Source organism: Microcaecilia unicolor, chromosome 9 (assembly GCF_901765095.1).
Source record: "Microcaecilia unicolor chromosome 9, aMicUni1.1, whole genome shotgun sequence".
NCBI classification, from domain to species: domain Eukaryota; kingdom Metazoa; phylum Chordata; class Amphibia; order Gymnophiona; family Siphonopidae; genus Microcaecilia; species Microcaecilia unicolor.
This window is the reverse complement of record NC_044039.1, coordinates 27,721,984-27,746,657: the sequence shown is the minus strand read 5'-3', so window position 1 is coordinate 27,746,657 and position 24,674 is coordinate 27,721,984. Positions and strand designations below refer to the sequence as shown.

The window sequence follows — 24,674 nt, the reverse complement described above, 5'->3', positions numbered from 1 at the left end:
ACAACAAAAATGTGACAAATCCTTGCGCACAGATTTACATACACTTGGACATATTCTACATCTACTTGTGTACATTTTGGAACGCCCATGAAACACCCATTTCCCCGCCCATAGCCATGTCCCTTTTTAACTGCACGCCTTTAGCAAGGTATGCATCTAAATTCTAATTATTGCCAATTAGCGCTCATTATTGTGCTGTTATCAATGCTGTTTACCTTGCTAAGCCAATTAAGTTACGCGGTTGTTGTAGAAAAGGCCTGGATTTCGGCGCAGATCTCTATGCGCACTATATAGAATCCGGCAATAAGTGCCAAAATGAAGGTGAAACAGCTCTTCGGCTTCTAAGCAGGGACGTAGCCAGACCTCAGCGGGAGGGGGGGCCAGAGCCCGAGGTGGGGGGGGCACTGTTTAGCCACCTCCCCCCGCCACTTCGGACCCCCCCCCCCCCCCCACATCAGGTACCTTGTTTGCTGGCTACATGCATGGTGCAGGACGTAAGGTGTCAGAAACAGATGATCACACAATGAAGGCGCCGGAGTCGACCGGCGCTGAAGACGACTCTTCGGCTGGCGGGGTTTGGGGACCCCCGCCTGCAAACAAGGTACCTGATGCGGCGGTGGGGGGCGGCCGGCATCAAATGCAGAGGGGGCCAGGGTGTAATCTGTGGGGGCCCATGACCCCGTGGCCCCACGTAGCTATGCCCTTGCTTCTAAGTGCACTTAGGCTGTATTCTATAACTTGTTGCCTAACTGTTCTAGAATGTAACTGCAAAGGGGGTGTTCCCATAAGTGGGTCATAAGCATTCCGACTCTTAAAATGCACACTTTAGTGAATACTGTCTTTTAGGCACTTAGGGACCCTTTTACTAAGGCGCATACAGCACGTGTCAAATTGGAACTATCGCCCAGTTACCGTGTGTCCCAGGCGGTAATTCCATTTTTGACGCGCGTCCAAAACATGCGGTAGAAATTTTCTACCGCGTGGCGCTTACCTGGTGGTAATCGGCAGTGCACGCGCGCCTGGTTAACGTGTGAGAACTTACCGCTAAGTCAATGGGTGGCGTAAGATCTCGTGCCGAAAATGGACACACGCTGGTTTTAATTTTGTCGCACGTTAATTTTCAGCCACAAAAAAAAAAGGGGAGGGGGCCTTTTTTGAAGGCACGTTGAAAAACAGACCTGCGTGCGTCGAAAACACACGCCTACACCAGTGCAGGTCATGTTTTGGCACACCTTAGTAAAAGGGCCCCGTAAACACTGCATTTAGGTGTGCCCATGTACACCTGCCACAGAACTAGTGTAGTAGTACAATGATACATAGTAGATGACGGCAGAAAAAGACCTGCACGGTCCATCCAGTCTGCCCAACAAGATAACTCATATTTGCTGCTTTTTGTGTATACCCTACTTTGATTTGTACTTGTGCTCTTCAGGGCACAGACGTGTGTGTGTGTGTGTGTGTGTGATGTGTGCTGGTATTTTATAATGGATTAGACAAACAAATTTGTCATAGAACACTAGACTTGATTTTGGGTGCCTAACTTTTAGCACCCTTTACAGATTTGCCCCCTATCCAGGGGTGTGCTGGTAAATTTTTAACAACAGGCTCTTTCTCCGGATGTAGCCAGCTCTGCAGTTGGAAGGGCCAGGGGTGGCCGGGTGGGGGTGGGGAGCAACACTTGCCTCTCTCTCCTCCCTCCCTTCGTGCGAGCACGCTAGGCATACCTTTGCTGGCAACCAATAAATGGACTGCCACCACTCCCAACGTCTTGCTCTGAGCAGCATGCTGAAACTTCTCACACATGCTGGAGAAGTCCTAGCCTGCTGCTCAGAGCTGGAAACAAGGAGCTAGGAGGAACAGCAGTCTATTTACTTGGCTGGCAGGGCTCAGCATCCCCACCAGCAAAGTAAAAGAGAATTCAGCAGGGGGCCCAAGCCCACATTTTGGGAGCCAGTTGTTAAAGTAGCCATGGAGGGCCCTACTTTAACAACCGGCTCCCAAAATTCTTAAAAACTTAACCAGCTCTTGAGAGCCTGTGAGAGCCTGCTCCAGCACACCACTGCCCCTATCCTATCTAATTCACAAAATACTCTACGGTGATGCCCCTGGTTATATGATTGGCCTCACTGATCTACCAGCCAGGAATAGTATCAGCTCATCTCGTACCTATATGAATCTTCACTATCCTACTTGCATTGGCCTTAAATATAAGGCGACCTACGTGTCCAATTTCACCTATTTAAGTACGCAAACGTGGAATGCATTACCAAAAGCAGTGAAAACGATACACGACCATATACAATTCAGGTGAACTTTGAAGACCTATCTGTTTTGTAAGGCCTACCCTGCTGTTCCTGATCAGCAACCTCAACTCTGCACTGATTTAAAAGACACTTATTTCTTATATCTTTGCCATTTATTGTTCCCATTTACCCCTACCTTACCTTACCCTGATTCTATTTGTATTTGTTTAACATCGGCCGTATTGTAGCTCCCAAATACGGTGACTTGTAAGCCACATTGAGCCTGCTAGTTTGTGGGGGAAATGGGGGATACAAATGCTGCAAATAAATAAGGGGCTGAGCCTGGTTTAACTCTGCAATTAATGCATTAATTATGATTTAAAAAATTAATCACATTGCACTGTCTCTTGCCTCCTCCAAACATTTCTTCCACTCTCGACCTCTGTCCTTGACGGGATCTGGCATCATCCCCCCACTTTGACGGTCTACCTTAAAGGTGGTCTTCTGTTGGTCCCCGGCAGAGGCAGCATTGCACATGCTAACTGCGGCCTGTTCTGAAGCTGAGCCGTCCCATCCATGCCAAAACAGGAAGTGATGTCAGAGGAAGTAGGACACAGGCAGCGTATGTGCAATGCTACCACTCCCAGAGACCAACAGAAGATCACCTTTAGGATACATCAGTGGGGGAGGGGGGATGGAGAGGGGAAACAGACCTGCAAACAGAACTGGAGAGGCCACAATTCAGTGTTGCCAGGTGGGCGGTTTTACCGCCCAATTGGGCGGTTTTCCGCGACTCGCCACGGGAAATTTTTGCCCGCGGCGGGTCGCGGTTTTTTGGGCGGTTTTTTCAGCCGTGGGGGGCAGGGTTAGTGACGTTTTGGGCGGAGTTAGTGACGTTCTGGGCGGGGCCGATGACGGGGGAGGCGGGGCCGATGATGGCGGGGGCGGGGTTGATGACGCGGGGGTGGGGGTGTCAGGGGCGGGGTTTGAGTTTGGGCGGGTTTTGGGCTGGATTTAGGCTGGTTTGGGTGGGAAAAAAATTTTCCACCTGGCAACCCTGCCACAATTGGAAGCTATGGCAGAGGCGGTGAGCTCCAGCAGCCACGAGAAGAGCTTGGTGCTGCTGCTTATCATCAAGTTTGTATTGCTGTTCATAAGGGTGGAGTGGAGGAAGAGAGAGGAGGAGGAGGAGGAAGAGGAGGAGAGAGAGAACGAGAAAATGGACCCCAGGAAACAAAGAGAGATAACAGACCTGGGGATAGGGAAGGAGGGAGATTATCTGTCCTTTAGGGAAAGGAAAGGATTTAATACATCACCTTTCTGTAATTACAATCAAAGCGGTTTACATATTATACACAGATACTTATTTTATACCTAGGGCAATGGAGGATTAAGTGACTTGCCCCGACTCACAAGATGCTGCAGTGGGTAATAAATAAATAAAAACCTTTAATTGCATGATTAATAGCGATCACATTTCTAAAATTGTGTGATTAATCATGATTAAAAATTTTAAATCGAACTACGGTCCTACTTTATTGTACTTAATATACTGCCCTTCCTGATTATCTGAGTAACTGTGATATTCAATACCATTAGCCAGCTTTTTTGCTGTTCTAAGAAATTCAGACATCCAGAAACCGGTGTTGCATATCATCGGTCTCCAAGCAACTCCTGGTGGTGCCCTTGGACTGTCCCAGCACTACCTAGCGCCAGGAAGTGGACTGCAGAGATTTTCCACTGTCTTATCCAGATAATGTGGCCAGGGCCGCCGAGAGACTAGGCCGGGCCCGGGGCAAGGACGCCCCGCCTCTGCAGTCTCATCTGCTTGCCTCCACGGCTCCGGGCCCCCTTCATTCAAAGCAGCAGTCGCGTCTCTTCTGGCCTTCCCTCCCTGTGTCCCGCCCTCGTCTGATGTAACTTCCGGTTTCCGCAAGGGCGGGACACAGGGAGGGAAGGCCAGAAGAGACGCGATCTGCGACTGCCGCTTTCAATGAAGGGGGCCCGGAGCCGTGGAGGCAGGCAGGTGAAACCGGGGACTGCAGCGCCGGTAGCCTGACCCCAGCGCCGGGCCCCCCTTGGAGGCCTGGGCCCGGGGAATTTTGCCCCCCCCCCCGCCCCCCTGAATGCAGCTGATAATCCAGGTATGGCCCCAATCAGTGGTACTCATCTCAGGGGCAGCATCTATTACATGGATAAGTGGCAGCGAGACTTGGGTGGAAAGCTTTTTAATGCAGGTAAATCGCAGAGCCGGTAGTGGGAGGCGGGGCTGGAGGTTGGGAGGTGGGGATAGTGCGGGGCAGACTTATACGGTCTGTGCCAGAGCCAGTGGTGGGAGGCGGGGCTGGAGGTTGGGAGGCGGGGATAGTGCGGGGCAGACTTATACGGTCTGTGCCAGAGCCAGTGGTGGGAGGCGGGACTGGAGGCTGGGAGGCAGGGATAGCGCTGGGCAGACTTATACGGTCTATGCCAGATCCGGTGGTTGGGAGGCGGGGCTAGTGCTGGGCAGACTTATACGGTCTGTGCCCTGAAGAGCACAGGTACAAATCAAAGTAGGGTATACACAAAAGTAGCACACATGAGTTGTCTTGTTGGGCAGACTGGATGGACCGTGTAGGTCTTTTTCTGCCGTCATCTACTATGTTACTATGTTACTATTATTTCCTGCAAAAGGGTGTCACTAATCCTTCCAGCTTGCAAATCAACACGCTCTGCTCAATATGCATTTTTCTATTATAGAAAGATATATTACCAAATTCTTCTGTTAACGATGTCATATTCATAATAATTAGGATCCCAATCTGCTCTGCAATTATAACCTTTCAAAAATATGCATACTGTCACCACTGGTGTGGAAAACCTGGCTACCAATTTTTAAGCATAGGGAAAGCAGCAGCAGCTATTATTAATATTACCCAGCTACTAATGGGTAAACAGAGAGGCCAACAGATGCAGGCTAAAACAATCTGTGAGACAGCAGGATGTGAAATTGGCAGGTTAGTGCACTATCTGATACAAACAAACACTCCAAGATACACATTATCCCCGAAATTCTTTAAATAGCGCTTAAAATCGTGCGAGCAAATTTGCATGTACAATTTAATTGATTAAGGAACCGATTAGCACCAATAATTATGTGGTAATCAATTATCAGCACCAACTGGCACTAATTAAAACTTGCGTATACATTTCTAGTTGCAGGATCCACGCATAAAGCTCCAAAGAGGGGATACGGCCAAGGGAGGGTCAGGTGCATTCCTATAATTTATGTGCACCGTTGTAGAAAGGGGGATCCACACCTAATCTAGATTTTAGGATTTACACCAGGGTTTTACTTGGTGTAAATCCTTACGTTTAAAGTTAGGCGCCAATTCCAGCACTAAGTATATTCCATAAACACCACCTAACTTTCAGAGCCGTTTTGTAGATTATCAGTGTGTTATTTTTTCAGTGTCAAATCTGCAGCACTATTTATAGAATTTGGTCCTATCTTCCTTTGCTTTAATGTTTTTCTCCAATGAGAAAAAAAAAATCTATCCAGTGCACACACACAGTTTAAATTAGACTTTAGCAGGCGAGGTGAGAGGTGTTGGTGATTTGGGGGTTGGGGGGTTATTGCTAGCGGAGATGAGGTTTGAAATTGATTATGTGGAAGTGTTGTATTCAATTGTTGTTTTAACATGTACATAAGTACATAAGTACATAAGTAGTGCCATACTGGGAAAGACCAAAGGTCCATCTAGCCCAGCATCCTGTCACCGACAGTGGCCAATCCAGGTCAAGGGCACCTGGCACGCTCCCCAAACGTAAAAACATTCCAGACAAGTTATACCTAAAAATGCGGAATTTTTCCAAGTCCATTTAATAGCGGTCTATGGACTTGTCCTTTAGGAATCTATCTAACCCCTTTTTAAACTCCGTCAAGCTAACCGCCCGTACCACGTTCTCCGGTAATGAATTCCAGAGTCTAATTACACGTTGGGTGAAGAAAAATTTTCTCCGATTCGTTTTAAATTTACCACACTGTAGCTTCAACTCATGCCCTCTAGTCCTAGTATTTTTGGATAGCGTGAACAGTCGCTTCACATCCACCCGATCCATTCCACTCATTATTTATACACTTCTATCATATCTCCCCTCAGCCGTCTCTTCTCCAAGCTGAAAAGCCCTAGCCTTCTCAGCCTCTCTTCATAGGAAAGTCGTCCCATCCCCACTATCATTTTCGTCGCCCTTCGCTGTACCTTTTCCAATTCTACTATATCTTTTTTGAGATACGGAGACCAGTACTGAACACAATACTCCAGGTGCGGTCGCACCATGGAGCGATACAACGGCATTATAACATCCGCACACCTGGACTCCATACCCTTCCTAATAACACCCAACATTCTATTCGCTTTCCTAGCCGCAGCAGCACACTGAGCAGAAGGTTTCAGCGTATCATCGACGACGACACCCAGATCCCTTTCTTGATCCGTAACTCCTAACGCGGAACCTTGCAAGACGTAGCTATAATTCGGGTTCCTCTTACCCACATGCATCACTTTGCACTTGTCAACATTGAACTTCATCTGCCACTTGCACGCCCATTCTCCCAGTCTCGCAAGGTCCTCCTGTAATCGTTCACATTCCTCCTGCGACTTGACGACCCTGAATAATTTTGTGTCATCGGCGAATTTAATTACCTCACTAGTTATTCCCATCTCTAGGTCATTTATAAATACATTAAAAAGCAACGGACCCAGCACAGACCCCTGCGGGACCCCACTAACTACCCTCCTCCACTGAGAATACTGGCCACGCAATCCTACTCTCTGCTTCCTATCTTTCAACCAGTTCTTAATCCATAATAATACCCTACCTCCGATTCCATGACTCTGCAATTTCTTCAGGAGTCTTTCGTGCGGCACTTTGTCAAACGCCTTCTGAAAATCCAGATATACAATATCAACCGGCTCCCCATTGTCCACATGTTTGCTTACCCCCTCAAAAAAATGCATTAGATTGGTGAGGCAAGACTTCCCTTCACTAAATCCGTGCTGACTTTGTCTCATCAGTCCATGTTTTTGTATATGCTCTGCAATTTTATTCTTAATAATAGCCTCCACCATCTTGCCCGGCACCGACGTCAGACTCACCGGTCTATAATTTCCCGGATCTCCTCTGGAACCTTTCTTAAAAATCGGAGTAACATTGGCTACCCTCCAGTCTTCCGGTATTACACTCGATTTTAGGGACAGATTGCATATTTCTAACAGTAGCTCCGCAAGTTCATTTTTTAGTTCTATTAATACTCTGGGATGAATACCATCAGGTCCCGGTGATTTACTACTCTTCAGCTTGCTGAACTGACCCATTACATCCTCCAAGGTTACAGAGAATTTGTTTAGTTTCTCCGACTCCCCCGCTTCAAATATTCTTTCCGGCACCGGTGTCCCCCCCAAATCCTCCTCGGTGAAGACCGAAGCAAAGAATTCATTTAATTTCTCCGCTACGGCTTTGTCCTCCTTGATCGCCCCTTTAACACCATTTTCGTCCAGCGGCCCAACCGACTCTTTGGCCGGTTTCCTGCTTTTAATGTATCTAAAAAAGTTTTTACTATGTATTTTTGCTTCCAACGCTAATTTCTTCTCAAAGTCCTTTTTTGCCCTCCTTATCTCCGCTTTGCATTTGGCTTGGCATTCCTTATGATCTATCCTGTTACTTTCAGTTGGTTCTCTTCTCCACTTTCTGAAGGATTGTTTTTTGGCTCTAATGATTTCCTTTATCTTACTGTTTAGCCACGCCGGCTGACGTTTAGTCTTTTTTCCCTTTTTTCTAATACGTGGAATATATTTGTCCTGAACCTCCAGGATGGTGTTTTTAAACAGCATCCACGCCTGATGCAAGTTTTTTACTCTGCGAGCTGCTCCTTTCAGTCTTTTTTTCACCATTTTTCTCATTTTGTCGTAATCACCTTTTCTATAGTTAAAAGCTAGCGTACTTGATTTCCTAGTTTCACTTCCTTCAATGCCAATATCAAAACCGATCATATTATGATCACTGTTATCAAGCGGCCCTCGTATCGTTACATGATATAAACAATTTTAAATTTATGGAATGCACTACATACAGACCTGAAAACAATCGACGAAAAAACTAACTTTCGCAAATCTCTGAAGACATATTTCTTCAACAAGGCCTACAAAGAGAACCTATAGCCTCACTAATCCACTTCACCAACCCACCCAGTTATGAAAGTCCACCTTCTATACTAACCCCCTGATCACTACCTTCTTTCTTCCCTTACTTAATCTCTGCACATCACTAATTGTATCTGATATCCTGGAATGACTGTCATAACAAAACTCTGTAAGCCACACTGAGCCTGCAAATAGGTGGGGAAATGTGGGATACAAATGCAATAAATAAATTAAAAAAATAAATACAGTAAATAAATAAATAAATAATCCAGCCCTGTTCAGGTTGCCCAAACTGTGGTAATTATTATTGGTTTTAGTCAGTCTACGAAAGGTGAAAGAAAGCCATTGGAAGTCAATCAGTTCCACATGTGAAGACACTGCTTTCCTTCCAGACAGTAAACAAAGCACAAACTAGCGCATGGCTCTGAATTTTAACTTCTCTTGCAATACCATTAATGTCTTGGAATTCATCCAACCTAATTTCAAAAATGGCTACTCAAAATGGCTGGTAGTATGTTGGTAGCATATTCAATAATGACCACTCTCAACTGAGATGGATTCATTTGTTTAAATGGATTTATGCCAATGTCAGACGAAGGTGCCTTTCGTTTTATCCTACTTTCTATACACGAGTGTCTTCTCCCATATCACAGCTACTGCAAATCTCATAATATTCAGTGGCTTTATGTGCAGTTACCCACCAGGGCCGCCGAGAGTCAGAGCCGGGCCCGGGGCAAGACCACCGTTGCCGCCGGGCCCCCCCCCCAACTCGGGACGCAGCTGCCGGGCCCTCTCCCACTCGGGACGCAGCCGCAGGGCCCCCTCCCCACTCAGGAAGCAGTCACCGGGCTCCCCCACCCACAGTTAGGATACAGCCACTGGGCCTAACCTGGAATGCAGCCGCTGCTGGTCCTCACTTTTGAGCTGCCATGAGAGATCCCAGCACCGGGCCCCCCTTTGAGACCGGGAGGAGCTGACACACTGATGTGAGGGGCCCCGCCCCCTACGTCAGTGCATCTGCTCCTTCCCAGCCTGCAAGGAGGACCCGGCACCGCAGCCTGTCTCTCACCTGCTCCAGCATACTGGGACTGGTTCTCGATAGGAGCAGGAGAGAGACAGACTCCAGGACCCGGTGCCGGGCCCCCCTTGGAGGCCAGGCCCAGGGAATTTTGCCCCCCCCCTCCCCCCCCCCCGGCGGCCCTAGTACACACAAAGTAATCCTCAGCAATGCACATAAATTTCCTTCTTACTAGAAAGCTGGGAAGCACTGCATTTCTTAACAAAATACATGGGGGGCAATTTATTTATTATTATTATTTTTTTTTTTTGTTACATTTGTACTCTGCGCTTTCCCACTCATGGCAGGCTCAATGCGGCTTACATGGGGCAATGGAGGGTTAAGTGACTTGCCCAGAGGCACAAGGAGCTGCCTGTGCCTGGAGTGGGAATCGATCTCAGTTCCTCAGTTCCCCAGGACCAAAGTCCACCACCCTAACCGCTAGGCCACTCCTCCACTGTTCCTACTATTTGAGATTCTACATGGAATGTTGCTACTATTGGAGATTCTACATGGAATGTTGCTATTCCACTAGCAACATTCCATATAGAAGTCAGCCCTTGCAGATCACCAATGTGGCCGCGCAGGCTTCTGCTTCTGTGAGTCTGACGTCCTGCACGTACGTGGAATAGCAACATTCCATGTAGAATCTTCAATAGTAGCAACATTCCATGTAGAATCTCAATAGTAGCAACATTCCATGTAGAATCTCCAATAGTATCTATTTTATTTTTGTTACATTTGTACCCTGCGCTTTCCCACTCATGGCAGGCTCAATGCGGCTTACATGGGGCAATGGAGGGTTAAGTGACTTGCCCAGAGGCACAAGGAGCTGCCTGTGCCTGGAGTGGGAATCGATCTCAGTTCCTCAGTTCCCCAGGACCAAAGTCCACCACCCTAACCGCTAGGCCACTCCTCCACTGTTCCTACTATTTGAGATTCTACATGGAATGTTGCTACTATTGGAGATTCTACATGGAATGTTGCTATTCCACTAGCAACATTCCATATAGAAGTCAGCCCTTGCAGATCACCAATGTGGCCGCGCAGGCTTCTGCTTCTGTGAGTCTGACGTCCTGCACGTACGTGGAATAGCAACATTCCATGTAGAATCTTCAATAGTAGCAACATTCCATGTAGAATCTCAATAGTAGCAACATTCCATGTAGAATCTCCAATAGTATCTATTTTATTTTTGTTACATTTGTACCCTGCGCTTTCCCACTCATGGCAGGCTCAATGCGGCTTACATGGGGCAATGGAGGGTTAAGTGACTTGCCCAGAGGCACAAGGAGCTGCCTGTGCCTGAAGTGGGAATCGATCTCAGTTCCTCAGTTCCCCAGGACCAAAGTCCACCACCCTAACCGCTAGGCCACTCCTCCACTGTTCCTACTATTTGAGATTCTACATGGAATGTTGCTACTATTGGAGATTCTACATGGAATGTTGCTATTCCACTAGCAACATTCCATATAGAAGTCAGCCCTTGCAGATCACCAATGTGGCCGCGCAGGCTTCTGCTTCTGTGAGTCTGACGTCCTGCACGTACGTGCAGGACGTCAGACTCACAGAAACAGAAGCCTGCGCAGCCTTCTACATGGAATGTTGCTAGTGGAATAGCAACATTCCATGTAGAATCTCCAATAGTAGCAACATTCCATGTAGAATCTCCAATAGTATCTATTTTATTTTTGTTACATTTGTACCCTGCACTTTCCCACTCATGGCAGGCTCAATGCGGCTTACATGGGGCAATGGAGGGTTAAGTGACTTGCCCAGAGGCACAAGGAGCTGCCTGTGCCTGAAGTGGGAATCGAACTCAGTTCCCCAGGACCAAAGTCCACCACCCTAACCACTAGGCCACTCCTCCACTCCAAATTTGATAACTGGGTGCCATAATTCAGGTGCCTCGATGGCTTAACCTTAACAGGGAGTCAATATCCATGGTTGTAGGCCCAACTTTGTGGAATTCACCGCCATTAGAATTGAGACATATAGAGTGTATTTTCAAAGCACTCAAACTTACACAGTTACACGGAGGCATATTTTCAAAGCACTTAGACTTACAAAGTTCCACAGTAACCTATGGAACTTTGTATGTCTAAGTCAGTGTTTTTTAACCAGTGTGCTGTGGAACATTGGTATGCCACAACTGATCCCCAGGTATGCCGCAAGAGTTGAGCCAACTTAATTTGTGCCAGAATGGAGTAAGTTTTCTTGTCTCTAGTGGTCGGTGGCAGGGAGCAGTGGAGCCTTTTATCTGGCGCATCCCGCCTACATGGAAGCAGGAAGTTACATCACAGAGGAGGATCCGGCATTGGCGCGAGTAGGATGTATGAATCGCTGCTCCCTGCCACAGACTGCTAGAGAAGAAAACTTTGAAAAGGTACGGGGGTGGGGTGGTGGGGGAATCAAGAAAGACAAGAGGAGATGCCTGGCTGGAGAAGGGGACAGGAGAGAGAGATGCTGTATGATTTTGGTGGGCGTGGGGGAAAGAGAAGGTAAATGCTGTACTATTTTTGTGGAGCTGGGGGGGGGGGGGGGGGAGGTAAAATGCTAGACTCTTTGTGAGGGGGTGTGTCTTGACAATTTTAGTACTGTATAGTTGTGCCATGAAGCGAGAAAGGTGAAAATCTCTGATCTAAGTGCTTTGAAAATCAGCCCCATGGAGTTTTGCTTTCTTTACGAAAATAGTTGTAAGCCTAATTGTTTCAGTAGGTGTCCACTGTCTTGTTGATTATATAATGGACTAGATTGTATACATGGTGCCTAAAAATATCTGTGTCGAAAAATACCAGCATAAGCGCTATTCTACAAGCTGCACCTAAAGTTCTGTGCGGTTTACAGAACAAACGCTTAAGTGGAGAGGTCGTGCATAAATTTAGGCACTGCCATTGGTACAAACGCTATGGGCCTAAATTTACTGCAGAGCACCATATTCTGTAATTACGCATGTAACTGAAAATCACGTCCCCATTCCACCCTGAAATGCCTATGACCCTCCCATTTCCGCACCCCTTTTTTTAAGGGGGGGGGGGGCGCAGTCTGCGGACAGGAGGAATTCTGCGCAAATTCTGCTTTGCGCAGTAGCACAGAATTCCCCCTGGGAATAAGAAGTAATGCCCAAAAAGAACATGGAAAAAGCAACGTCTTTGACTCTGCAGATATTGCTATTACTGTCAGACTGCTGTTATCAGTTATGAACACGAATGGCTTAATAGTAGAAGCAGTCCGATTGGCTGGATCAGAGCTCATCAATGTCAGACATCTTCTATCACATCCAAGTGAGATACACAGTGTCTTCAGAGATGAGAGATGCAGTGGCGTTCCTTGGTCGGCTGCCACCCGGGGCGGATTGCTGCTACGCACCCCCCCCCCCCACCAGATGCAGCGTCTTCTGTCCCCCCCCCCCCCGGGTGCATTCTTCCTACCTGCTGGGAGCAGGCGCCCGGCTGTCTGCTCCTCTTGTTCCCTGCTCCCTCTGCCCCGGAACAGGAAGTAACAGCAGAGGGAGCAGGCAAATAAAAGTCGCCTACCTGTAACGGTAGTTCTCCTTGGACAGATGATCTTGCAGCCACACAAATGAAGTGACTCTCCCGCGACGACACTTACCCAGACCAATACCAAAGCATTAAGCTTAAAAAGCTATCACAATATGCGTGCGTGCAGATTCCCGCTCTAGTCCACACTATATACCACCTGGTAATAACCGCCCCTTTTCAGTTTGATATAATAGCTAGCGGCATCTAAAGGGAGGGTTGGGAGGGATTGTGTGGCTGCAAGATCATCTGTCCAAGGAGAACTACCGTTACAGGTAACCAACTTTTATTTCTCCCTGGACGGAGTATCTTGCAGCCACACAAATGAAGACTCCCAAGCTACACAGGTAACAAGATTAAGAAACATACATATGTCTATTGAAAAAAATAACTGGTACCTGTGTGAGGAGGAGGTGGTAGTTGACGCCTCAGAGTACAGAAGAAAGGACAGCATGACCAAAAACTGCATCAGTAGATGAAGCTGTTATCGACGCAATAATGTTTCACAAAAAAAAGTGTGCACAGTTGACCACGTAGCTGCTCTGCAAATGTCCTGTAAAGGAGTTCTTTGCAAGTGAGCCCTTGTGGCCGCCATGGACCTGAGATTTATTTATTTTATTTATTTATTGCATTTGTACCCCACATTATCCCACCTTTTTGCAGGCTCAATGTGGCTTACAGGGTGTTAATTTGGTTTGATCATTACATAGTATTATATACAGTCGGTAATAAATTGGAAGTAAGAGAGGAATTAATTAGTAGGTAATGGGTAAGGTCGTGTCGAAGTGTTTTAGAGCGTTTGGGTGATGTACTGAGTAGTATGATTCATCAAGGATTGTTTTTGTATGCTATGTTGAAGAGAAATGTCTTCAAAGCTTTGTGGTATGATTCATCGAGGATTATTTTTGTAGGCTTTGTTGAAGAGAAATGTCTTCAAAGGTTTGCGAAAGTTGGTTAAGTTGTCCGTGGTGTGACACAAGGAATGTTTGAGGGATTAGATGTCTGTGCAAGTTGATAACAAAAGGTGATACAATTGGCAATCCACTGAGACAGAGTTGCTTTCGTCACTGGTTGCGGTTGGAGAGTAGATCGAAGTGACAAAAATAATTGAGAAGGTCTATTTTTGGATTTGGTTCTATCCAGAAAAATGGGTAGAGCCCTCAGACAGTCTAGAGTATGAAACCTCCTATGATCCTCAGAAACATGTGGAGGAGGATAAAAAGTTGGAAGTACTATCAGTGGTGTACCTAGGGTAGTTGACACCCGGGACCGGTCATTTTTTAACCCCCCCCCCCCCCCCCCCCAAATCCAGTACTAGGCATGCCGAGAATACAAAACACTCAGGACCTATAGAGCAATTCTACCATACCATAAGCAGTAATTTCTACGAGTCACACAAGGAAAAGGAAAGCATCTTAAACACTACAGTGAGCACTAGAACATCAATTCACCTATTGTAAAACGAAACCAGACAGAATAGTACAGATCGTCGATCCTGCACCAGTCAATGCCAACTGAAAGCCATGTCTTTTTCACAAACACAGATACATGCTAATCCACTACAGAATACGTTGGTGTATATGAGAAAGGTGTAGACCAAACGAATTTATGTTGATCTATGAGAACATCATGTAATGGCAATGCTATTATCTCTTTCGGTGCTTCCTTGTAGCGAAGAGCTTGTAGCTTCTTTGATCGTGGATCAGGTTGAGACGTTGAATGAATTTCCAAAGCTGATGCCAACTTTAGAAGAAATTTAGATGGTTGCGGAGGAGAGGGGTCTGAAGGTAAACCCAGAGTAGTGCCTGCATCGTGATCAGAGTGGTTATCAGGAGAAGAACACCTAAAGTGACCCTAAGATTCTATAGGAGAAGATTCATAGTCCGAAAAAAACTTCTGCTGCCATGGATTCTGATGTAGACACTGACCATGAACATTTCCTATGAGATGAAGAAGGACCGGAACGTGAGAAAGAAGCTGCCGAGTCTGAAGGTACTTGAGAAGTCGTGTGCTGTTGGTGACACTGCTGGTTCTGATTTTTTAATTAAAAAATCACGAAGGAGATGGAGAATATCTTGATTAGATTGTGACACTTGAAAAGAAGAAGAGACATTGTCGGTAGGCACTGTGCCTAAAACCCCTGATTTATGCCTAGGAGACACAGCTTGATTGTTGAAGTCCTGCCTGCCTTCTGGAGAGACAGATGGTATCTGATTTGGAGTGGTTTGAGTATGAGGAGAAGAGAAGCCAGAAAACTGCTGAAAGGAAACATTGTGCTGGTGAGAAGGGGAGGAGCTACATCGGTTCCAATGAGGAAGGGAGGAGCTAACTTGATTATGAGAGTGGGAGGAGCCAGCTCAGTGATGATAAGAATGGGAGGAGCTCTGTCGGTGCTGACGAGCAGGGCCGTGCCGACACGGTAAGCGAGGTAAGCATGGCAGGAGGGCGCCATCCTCTGGCGGGCGCCCCTCCGCACCATGCTTACCTCGCCCTCTTCTCCCCAGATCCTTGTCTTTTTTTTTAGTTTAAATTTACCTCTCCGGCGCGTGGCAGCGTAGCGTTAGTGAGGAGGCGGCGCTCCCCCGCCCCGACGTGTCAGTCTCTTCCCTTCGCTTGGTTCCGCCTTCTTCTGACGTCAGAAGAAGGCGGGACACTGAGCGAAGGGAAGAAGACACGTCGGGGCGGGGGAGTGCCGCCTCGTTCTCACTAACGCTGTAATGGTATCTTTTAAAAATATATATTTGACACGGCAGCAGAGAGAATAGTTTCATTTCAAGCCTCTCTCTCTCCATTCCTTTTTCTGGGAACTTCTGAGATAGTTAACTACACACACTTAAACACAAAAGAGCTTCCTCTGCCCTCCCACCTAACAAAAGATGGACTAAGGTGGACACCTGAATAAAACAAAAGAACTCAGAGGAGGCATAAACAGGACATTTGCTTGTCAAAAGTATACCTGCCCCTCCCATCAGCTTCCAGACATGTGCAGAAAGGAAGGACTTGTAATGTGTATCTGCCCCAGAGACTGAACAGGACATCAAAAGACAGTTGCCAGCAAAATCCAGACTGTAAGTCTTGTGATGTCATACCAGGACTCAGGGGTCATGTGCAGACATGAGACCAAGATACCACAATGCTTTGCAAATGCTCAAGGGTCGTGTGGAAACCAGGACAAAGATCCACATGGCATATCCTCCTGCAGCTTCCAGGATATAAAAGCAAAAGCTGTTTCCCCAAGACTCAGATTCTCTTCAACTGCAAGCAGATTCTCATCAACTGCCTCCTCCTCTTGGGAGCTGCTGCTCTCTTTGGGGTCTGCTGATGCCTTGCCCCTCAACATGTGCTCATCAATCAGCTGGACCACAGCATGCTTGTAACAAGGACTTGTAAGTTAACCTACCTGCTACTTTGTTCTATTTTATGCACAGATTATCTGTTCTAAGATCCTTTTAAAACCTACCTCTCGTGTGCAATTGTATATTAAATCAACCTTTTTGAAGCTAAAAATACGGTCTCTTTGTGTTCTGAGTATATTGAAGCTATATATATTTAATTTATTGCAATTATCACCTTTGGTGATTGGTGGAGAAATTAATATCCTAAAACTTATACATACAGCACCTGCTCTTAAATTATAAACAGTAGCGAGTGCTCTCGAGCTCTTTCCCCAAAATAAATAATTTCTTGTAACAACGCTACGCTGCCGCGCACCGGAGAGGTAAATTTAAACAAAAAGGAAAAGGATCTGGGGAGAAGAGGGCGGGTAGTGTAGCAATCGTTTTCGGGGGGGGGGGGGGGGCGCCGGAGACCTTACGCACGGCCCTGCCGACAAGTAGGAGAAGAGCTCTTTCGGTGCCGAGAATAATGATGCTGATGAGCCTGAGCTCTGTGATGAGGCAGAGAAGAGTCAGATCGGTGCCGATGAGAGTGAGGAGATTCTGTGCCATGCTGAAGATCAGTAAAGCATTCTAGCTCGTTGAGCAGGAGATTTTGTCAGCTCCAATGGAGGAGCTATAAAGGGCGTGTCCTGAATCTGAGTCTCAGCACCGACAACTGTAAGTTGTGGTGGCAGAGACTGAAGAGAGATCAACATTTGCTGAACAGGCTGCTGATTCGTGAGAGAAACTGCACCATCCGAACTTTTAGCAGACAAGAGGTTCATCGGAGTGCTCTCTTTTGCTTGTAGCTTTCTTACCAAGCTGTTTAGAAGACGTCTGATGAGGTAACTGGTCGACAACGGCTCTCATTTTAAGATCTCTGATTTTTCGTGTTGGAGGGAGCGTGCTAGCACACTTGTCACAGTTGGAATCTAAGTGTGCTTTCCCCAGACAGCGAACACACTGATTGTGAGGATCTGAGAGACATTTTACTATTACAGTCTTTGCAGCATTTGAAACCCTGTTTCTTTGCCGAGATGACAGGGAAGAGAAGAGCTGCTAAACTGAATTCTTTAACGAAGGAGGAAATTGTGAAGAAGAAAAAAAAAGAAAGAAAAAATATTTAAAAAAATAAAATTTAAATATTCGTGAGAAAACTGCACTGTGAGAGAATATTGAGTCAGCGGGTCTGACCGTCAGCACGGAAAGAAATAAACTGAAAAGGGGCGGTTCTTACCTTATGATATATAGTGTGGACTAGAGCAGGAATCTGCACGCACGCGTATTGTGATAGCTTTTTAAGCTTAATGCTTTGGTATTGGTCTGGGTCAGTGACGTCGCGGGAGAGTCACTTCATTTGTGTGGCTGCAAGATACTCTGTCCAGGGAGAAACAGCGGAGCCGACGGCCTCATGGCTGCTCCCTGCACCCCCCCTGCTGCGTACACCCAGGGTGGACCGCACCCACTGCCCCGCCCTCAGTACGCCACTGGAGAGATGCAAATGAGATACAGATGAATGATGGGATGCAGATGGTAACATAGTAACACAGAAAAAGTCGGCAGATAAAGACCTGTAGGGTCCATCCAGTCTGCCTAACAAGGACAATACTGTTGCATCTTCAGAGCTATTCTCAGGTTGAGAAGGCCTAAGATGCCTGCTTCTCTGTAGTACACATTAGAAAAAAAAAACAGAGAACAATGTCTCTTTCACACAGGCCACTTCACAGTTCTGTAGTGTTAAATTCAGAATGCTCTGAGGTGGAAAATCCATGATGGCTTAGTTCTGGTATCACACAGGTTTACAAAAGTTTAGCCAGGCTGTAATCTTACAAGTTATCGCATTACCTTTATTCATCCCTAAATTTGTATGGCTCCTATGCTTCTTTGAACTAACAAGCAGACAAGGGGCAGTGCAGGAAAGAGCCAGAAGTCCCAAGAAAAATAAAATTCTGACCCTGTAGTAGCTAAGGGGGCAATTTTCAAAACAGGTATTTTGCACCCACCCACTCTGAACAAATTTTTAAAGGGAAAGTTTACATATGCTTATATGGCAGCAGAAGTACCATGAGACTACAGCTAGGGGCCATAACCACCATTTTTGAACCTCAGCAGCTCCAGGGCAAGAGCAAGAGACTACATCTACTCTGGTCCACTATATTACGTGAGTCCCACGGAAAGGCAGGGTGTGGGGGAGGGGGCAGGGCAGTTTACCTCAGGGGAGCTATTGTATGGACCGCTGATCAGGGAGAGAGGGTTGAGCAGGGAAGGCTATATCTTGAGGAGGTACTGTTGGGGCAGGGGTTTTGGATTGGTAGGGTGGGGGGGGGATCCTGGCCATTATTATTATGATGATGATAATGATTCATTACCCACCTTTATGAAGAGATTCACCCCAGGCAGTTTACAGCTTGGCATAAAACTTACAATTTTGTTAACATTAACAATATGTTGGAATTCTATACATTATAAAAGTAAAATAAAAAAAATACAGTCGATAAAAGCAAGACTATGAATCGTACATTTAGTGTGGCGCACAGCTGGGGATGGGGTATCATCTCGCATGCTACCTGTCAGTGCCATCCACTCCCAATCCTGCTCCCACCCACACTAAGCAGCTAGCGTGAGATTTTTATACCTCTGCAGTAGCCATTAGCGCAGATCCATGCTAACGGTTATCATGTACTAATACCTAAGCTAGCTGCTTAGCACCGCTTGGTGAGCATGCCCCTACGTTGTTTGAAATTAATAAGCAATGATTCAATAATATTACGAAAAGGATAGAAAAACATATGAAGAACCTAATTTTAAAGCAAAAAAAAAAAAATGAAAATGGAGCTGAAATTAAATTAAGTAATTTAAATAAAATGGATTACATCCATATTTCAGGGTTTCAATTAAAATTAAGAACATAAAATAAAGGCACTCTCCAATACAGAATGCTCTATTTTTCTATTGTTTTAATCAATCAGTCTTTCATCCCTGACCATCATACTTACAATCTGAGCATAATTGCTCAGCCAGATAAATGGCATAAGAACTGCTCACAACTTTTTTTTATCTATCACACCAGCACCCTCCAGGAAGCAGAATGATGATCCTACAGTGCCCTCTAGTGTTCACATACTACCTGACCCCACTGACATGGCAAAATGCATTTCGTAATCTATTATAATAAAAACCTTCACCAAAATCTAAAGATGAGGACATTTTTGAGTAAAATCTTCCCAAACATAAAACCCTCTCTCTCTCTCGTTTTTTTTTAAATCAATATTTTCTGGTGGAAAGTTACTAATGTTTCCTGATGTGGCTTGTGCCACACAGTTGCATAGAAATTCAAATGAATCCATGTGTTCTGGCAATAGGGGCAAGCTCTTTTTTTTTTAAGCTTCTTTGCAAGTGCTTGATAAAAACTTCTGATTCTAGTTTGTGCAGCGCTGCATATGCCTTGTAGCGCTATAGAAATGCTAAATAGTAGTAGTAGTTATACTTTTTTTTGTTTCATCTCAATTAGATCGGTTTAAGATAGATAAAGAAGTGAAATCATAGGAGCCAACTTTTCAAAATGGTTCGGGATGCTGAACACAACCCGATATTCTCCCTCTGCCAAAAAAAGAAATAGTCTTAATTTGCATTGCTAATCTCCTGAATAGCTCACAAAATCAGAGGCAACCCAATGCCAATACTAAATACTGCAAGCGAAAAATGAACATATATACACCAATGCAAATCAAGGAGATTAACTCAGTTTACATCTGCAGCAACAACCTACATAAGTACATAAGTATTGCCGTATTGCCATACTGGGACAGACCAAAAGGTCCATCAAGCCTAGCATTCTGTTTCCAACAGTGGCCAATCCAGGTCACAAATACCTGGCAGAAAAACAAAGAATAGCAACATTCCATGTAAAACCCCAAAGAGTAGCAAGATTCTAGAATTCTAAAGAATACCAAGATTCCATGCAGAATTTCAAAGTGTAGCAACCCCAAAGAGTAGCAAGATTCCATTCAGAATCCCAAGTACATAAGTATTGCCACACTGGGACAGACCAAAGGTCCATCAAGCCCAGCATCCTGTTTCCAACAGTGGCCAATCCAGGTCACAAATACCTGGCAAGATCCCAGAAAAGTTCAATACATTTTATGCTGCTTACCCCAGAAATAGAAAAGTAAAAAAGTTAGTGCCACCAGGTACTATTCTAATTGAATATCAGGGACGTCTCATATAGTCAATTCAATTAGAATAGTACCTGGTGGCACTAACTTTTCTACTTTTCTATTTCTGGGGTAAGCAGCATAAAATGTATTGAACTTTTCTGGGATCTTGCCAGGTATTTGTGACCTGGATTGGCCACTGTTGGAAACAGGATGCTGGGCTTGATGGACCTTTGGTCTGTCCCAGTGTGGCAATACTTATGTACTTGGGATTCTGAATGGAATCTTGCTACTCTTTGGGGTTGCTACACTTTGAAATTCTGCATGGAATCTTGGTGGCACTAACTTTTCTACTTTTCTATTTTTGAATATTATAGCTGTGTTCTTTTGGACATAATAAGTAGAACGCCTTATAGTATTTTGACAGTACCCCAGAAATAAGCAGTGGATTTTCCCAAGTCAATTTAATAATGGTCTAAGGACTTTTCATTTAGGAAGCCGTCCAGACCCTTTTTAAATCCTGCTAAGCTAACTGCCTTTACCACATTCTCCAGCAACGAATTCCAGAGTTTAATTACACGTTGAGTGAAGAAACTTTTTCTCAGATTCATATTAAAATTTACTACTTTGTAGTTTCATCGCATGCCCCCTAGTCCTAGTATTTTTGGAAAGAGTAAACAAACGATTTATGTCTACCCGTTCCACTCCACTCATTATTTTATAGACCTCTATCATATCTCCCCTCAGCCGTCTTCTCCAAGCTGAAGAGCCCTAGATGCTTCAGCCTTTCCTTATACGGAAGTCGTCTCACCCCCTTTATCATTTTTGTCACCCTTCTCTGTACCTTTTCTAATTCCACTATCCAGCTTATAATCGAAAGTGATCGCCGGCCATCTTCCGACACAAATCGGGAGATGGCCGGCGATTTTTTAAAAGCGGCGAAATCGGTATAATCGAAAGCGGCATTTTTGACTGCATCGCCGCTTTCCTGTTGCTTCGGCGGCGAAAGTTCAAGGGGGCGTGTCGGTAGATTAGCGAAGGCGGGACATGGCCGGGCATGGGCGTGGCTACCAGATGGCCGGCTTTCGCCGATAATGGAAAAAAAAAAAGCGGCGTTAAGCAGTATTTCCCCGGCTTTACTTGGTCCTTTTATTTTCACGACCAAGCCTCAAAAAGGTGCCCCACTGACCAGATGACCACTGGAGGGAATGGGGGATGACCTCCCCATACTCCTCCAGTGGTCACCAATCCCCTTCCAAACTAAAAAAATAAAACTAAAAACCTTTTTTGCCAGCCTCAAATGCCGTACCCACCTCCACGACAGCAGAATGTGTTGTATCCTCCGACAGCCTTTCCCTGGTTGCGATGTGGCTCTCGGGTGAGTGTGACACCTTTTCTGTTAGGTGCCCTCTCCATAATTCCATTTACCTCCTTCCCTTATCTCTTCCTCCACCCTCCCTTTTGCTTCTCTCTTCTAAACCACACTCTTCCCCATTCCTTCTTTCTTCTTCTGACCCTTCCTACATCTTTTCTCCCCACCCTTCTCAGCAATTCTTCCTTCCCTTTCCCCTTCCTCACCCTGCCTTTCCTCTTGCTTTTTTTCCATCTCTTCTCTCCACTCTCTCTCCCTTCTTCATCTCTTTCCTTCTCACTCCTCACATCCTCCCCCTATGTCTCTTCCGTCTCTCACCTTCCCACTCCCCCACTACACACTGCTCTCTCTTCTTTCCTTTCCTCCTCTTAATACACTCCCTTCCTCACCTCGCCTTCCCTCTCCCTTCACCATCCTGGAACTCTTTTATTTGAAACATTTTTATTAAAGCATCAAATAAACATTGCTGTGAACAGGATACAAAATGTTAATGCATAAACTGTACAGTCATAATGCTACTACATCCTTGTTCCCCACCCTCCCCCGGAGATCCAAAACCCCATTCCCTACCAGGAACACCATTCCCCCATCTTCCCCAGTGACTCGGAAGATGGGGGAATGGTGTTCCTGGTAGGGGAAATAACAGAGAAAATAACAAAACCACCTCCTAGGGGACGAGAACCAAACAAATTAACCTCCCAATACACTTAAGATAAGACGCCTACACCTCGCGGAGATAATGTGGCCAGATAGGTACCCCAGATCTTCAAAACTTGGAACTCTTTTTCTGGGACAGAGGAACATCTTTTTACTTGGAAGAGACAAACAAGCCAAGCTCTGCCCCTACCCCTTGCACTCCCCTGTTGTTGATGCTGTATGGGACAAAAAAACTGGTAGGACCATGGTCCCTGTGACTCACCCCATTCTTCTGCTTATGGTCTCCCACCCTTCCCCTCCCCACCTGCCTCACAAGGTTGTGAATAAAATAAAACCCTCCAAATGGACACTCAAGATTATACCACACCAGCAGAATCCTTTACCTCATTTGCAGAGTACGACTGTCATCTGATACAAAATAGTGAACCACAAAAAACATGCAAACAAAAACTAAACGCAGAGACGCAGGATTCTGCATGTTGTGCAACACCAGAGAAACAGAAAGAAATACACGTTCTACAGTACAGTACAAAATAAAGCCGACAGATGTAAATTAAATCACGAAACTGAAAATAAAATCATATTTCCTGTAGTCTGGTGATTTTATTATTCCAATCATCTTGTTCACAATCTTTGGCTCTGCTTTCCTCTGTCTGTGCTCTTAACTCTATTTCCAGGGCCTCCTTTCCATTTGCAATTTCTTTTCTCACCTCCTGCCCTATATCTCGTACTGATCTTTCATGTTCAGCTTTCTTTGATTTCTCTGCCTCTCTCTCAAATCTATCTCGTTTTCCCTCTTGCCTTCCCTTTATTTGCAGCCTGTTCTTCCCTTCCCTTTATGTGCAGTCTGTCTCCCCTTTTCTTTTTTCCTTCCCTCTATAGATTGGATAACAGAGCCGGTAGTGGGAGGCGGGGATAGTGCTGGGCAGACTTATATGGTCTGTGCCAGAGCCGATGGTGGGAGGTGGGGATAGTGCTGGGCAAACTTGTACGGTCTGTGCCCTGAGAAAGACAGGTACAAATCAAGGTAAGGTATACACAAAAAAGTGGCACATTTCTTGGGCAGACTGGATGGAACGTGCAGGTCTTTTTCTGCCGTCATCTACTATGTTAATATGTTACTATATGTGCAGCCTGTCTTCCCTCTCCCGCAAGACTAGTCTTTTCCTACCTTCTTCCTCTCAACCCCTTGGGTCTCTTTCCTCTCAGTCATAATTCTTCAAACTTTGCAGTTACCGGCAGGTATTAGAACAGGCCTTCCTCTAGTCATCCCGTGGCTTTCCCTCTGCCATGTCCCTCTAAAGGAGGTTACATTGAGGAGACAGTATGAGCCTATCTAGCCTATTCTGTGGGCTGAAGCTAGTAGGCGATTGCTGGCAGTAGGCAGAGACTGCCACCATTTTCACTCGCCCAAAACAAATAGCAAAAGATTATTAGAAATAACAGACTGCCAATGTGTGGTCCATCTGTAAAAAGTCAAAAAGATGTTCCAGTGGGATAGGTAGTGCTTTAAAAGGTGAAGACTTCAGATTTTTTTTTTTTTTACTTATATGACAGCTTTTTAATTTATTTGAAAGCTTCCCATATGTAGATATAAATAGCACGAAATAAAAACTGAATATCACTAAAACAGCTTTAAAAATTATTGTAGCTGGTAGAAACAGCAGTTATAAACTCTGTGTTTTATGCTCATTTTTCTACCCTGTTCTATACAATACAGAAGGCCAAATTTCAGTGAGGATATCCTGTTTCCTGATGGGTTCATCTTAACAACTGTTACTGTAATCTGCATTGGGAGGCTTTATAATATACTACTGCATTCCACAAAACAAGAGAAACAAGTTCCCACATGCCATCTTTTTCTTTTGATGCAGGCACAGGGAAAAAAAATGTTAAATGCTTCCAGGTTTCAACCTAATTAATTTTGGGTTGTTTTTTTAAATTGTACTTATAAATCCAGCATGTTTGAAAACACAAGTTGAGATCAAATAAAAATGCTGACAAACAATAAAGGATGACAAGGTGGATAGAGCAACTCATAGGTTTGCTTGTACGGTCTGTGCCAGAGCCAGTGGTGGGAGGCAGGGATAGTG

General features: G+C 45.4%; 1 protein-coding gene across 4 annotated transcripts in view; it reads right to left on the bottom strand.

Annotated features, from left to right (window-relative positions):
* The window catches only part of SLC41A2 (solute carrier family 41 member 2), a 120,821-nt gene that overhangs the window by 42,073 nt on the left and 54,074 nt on the right, over positions 1-24,674 (bottom strand). The window lies entirely within an intron of this gene.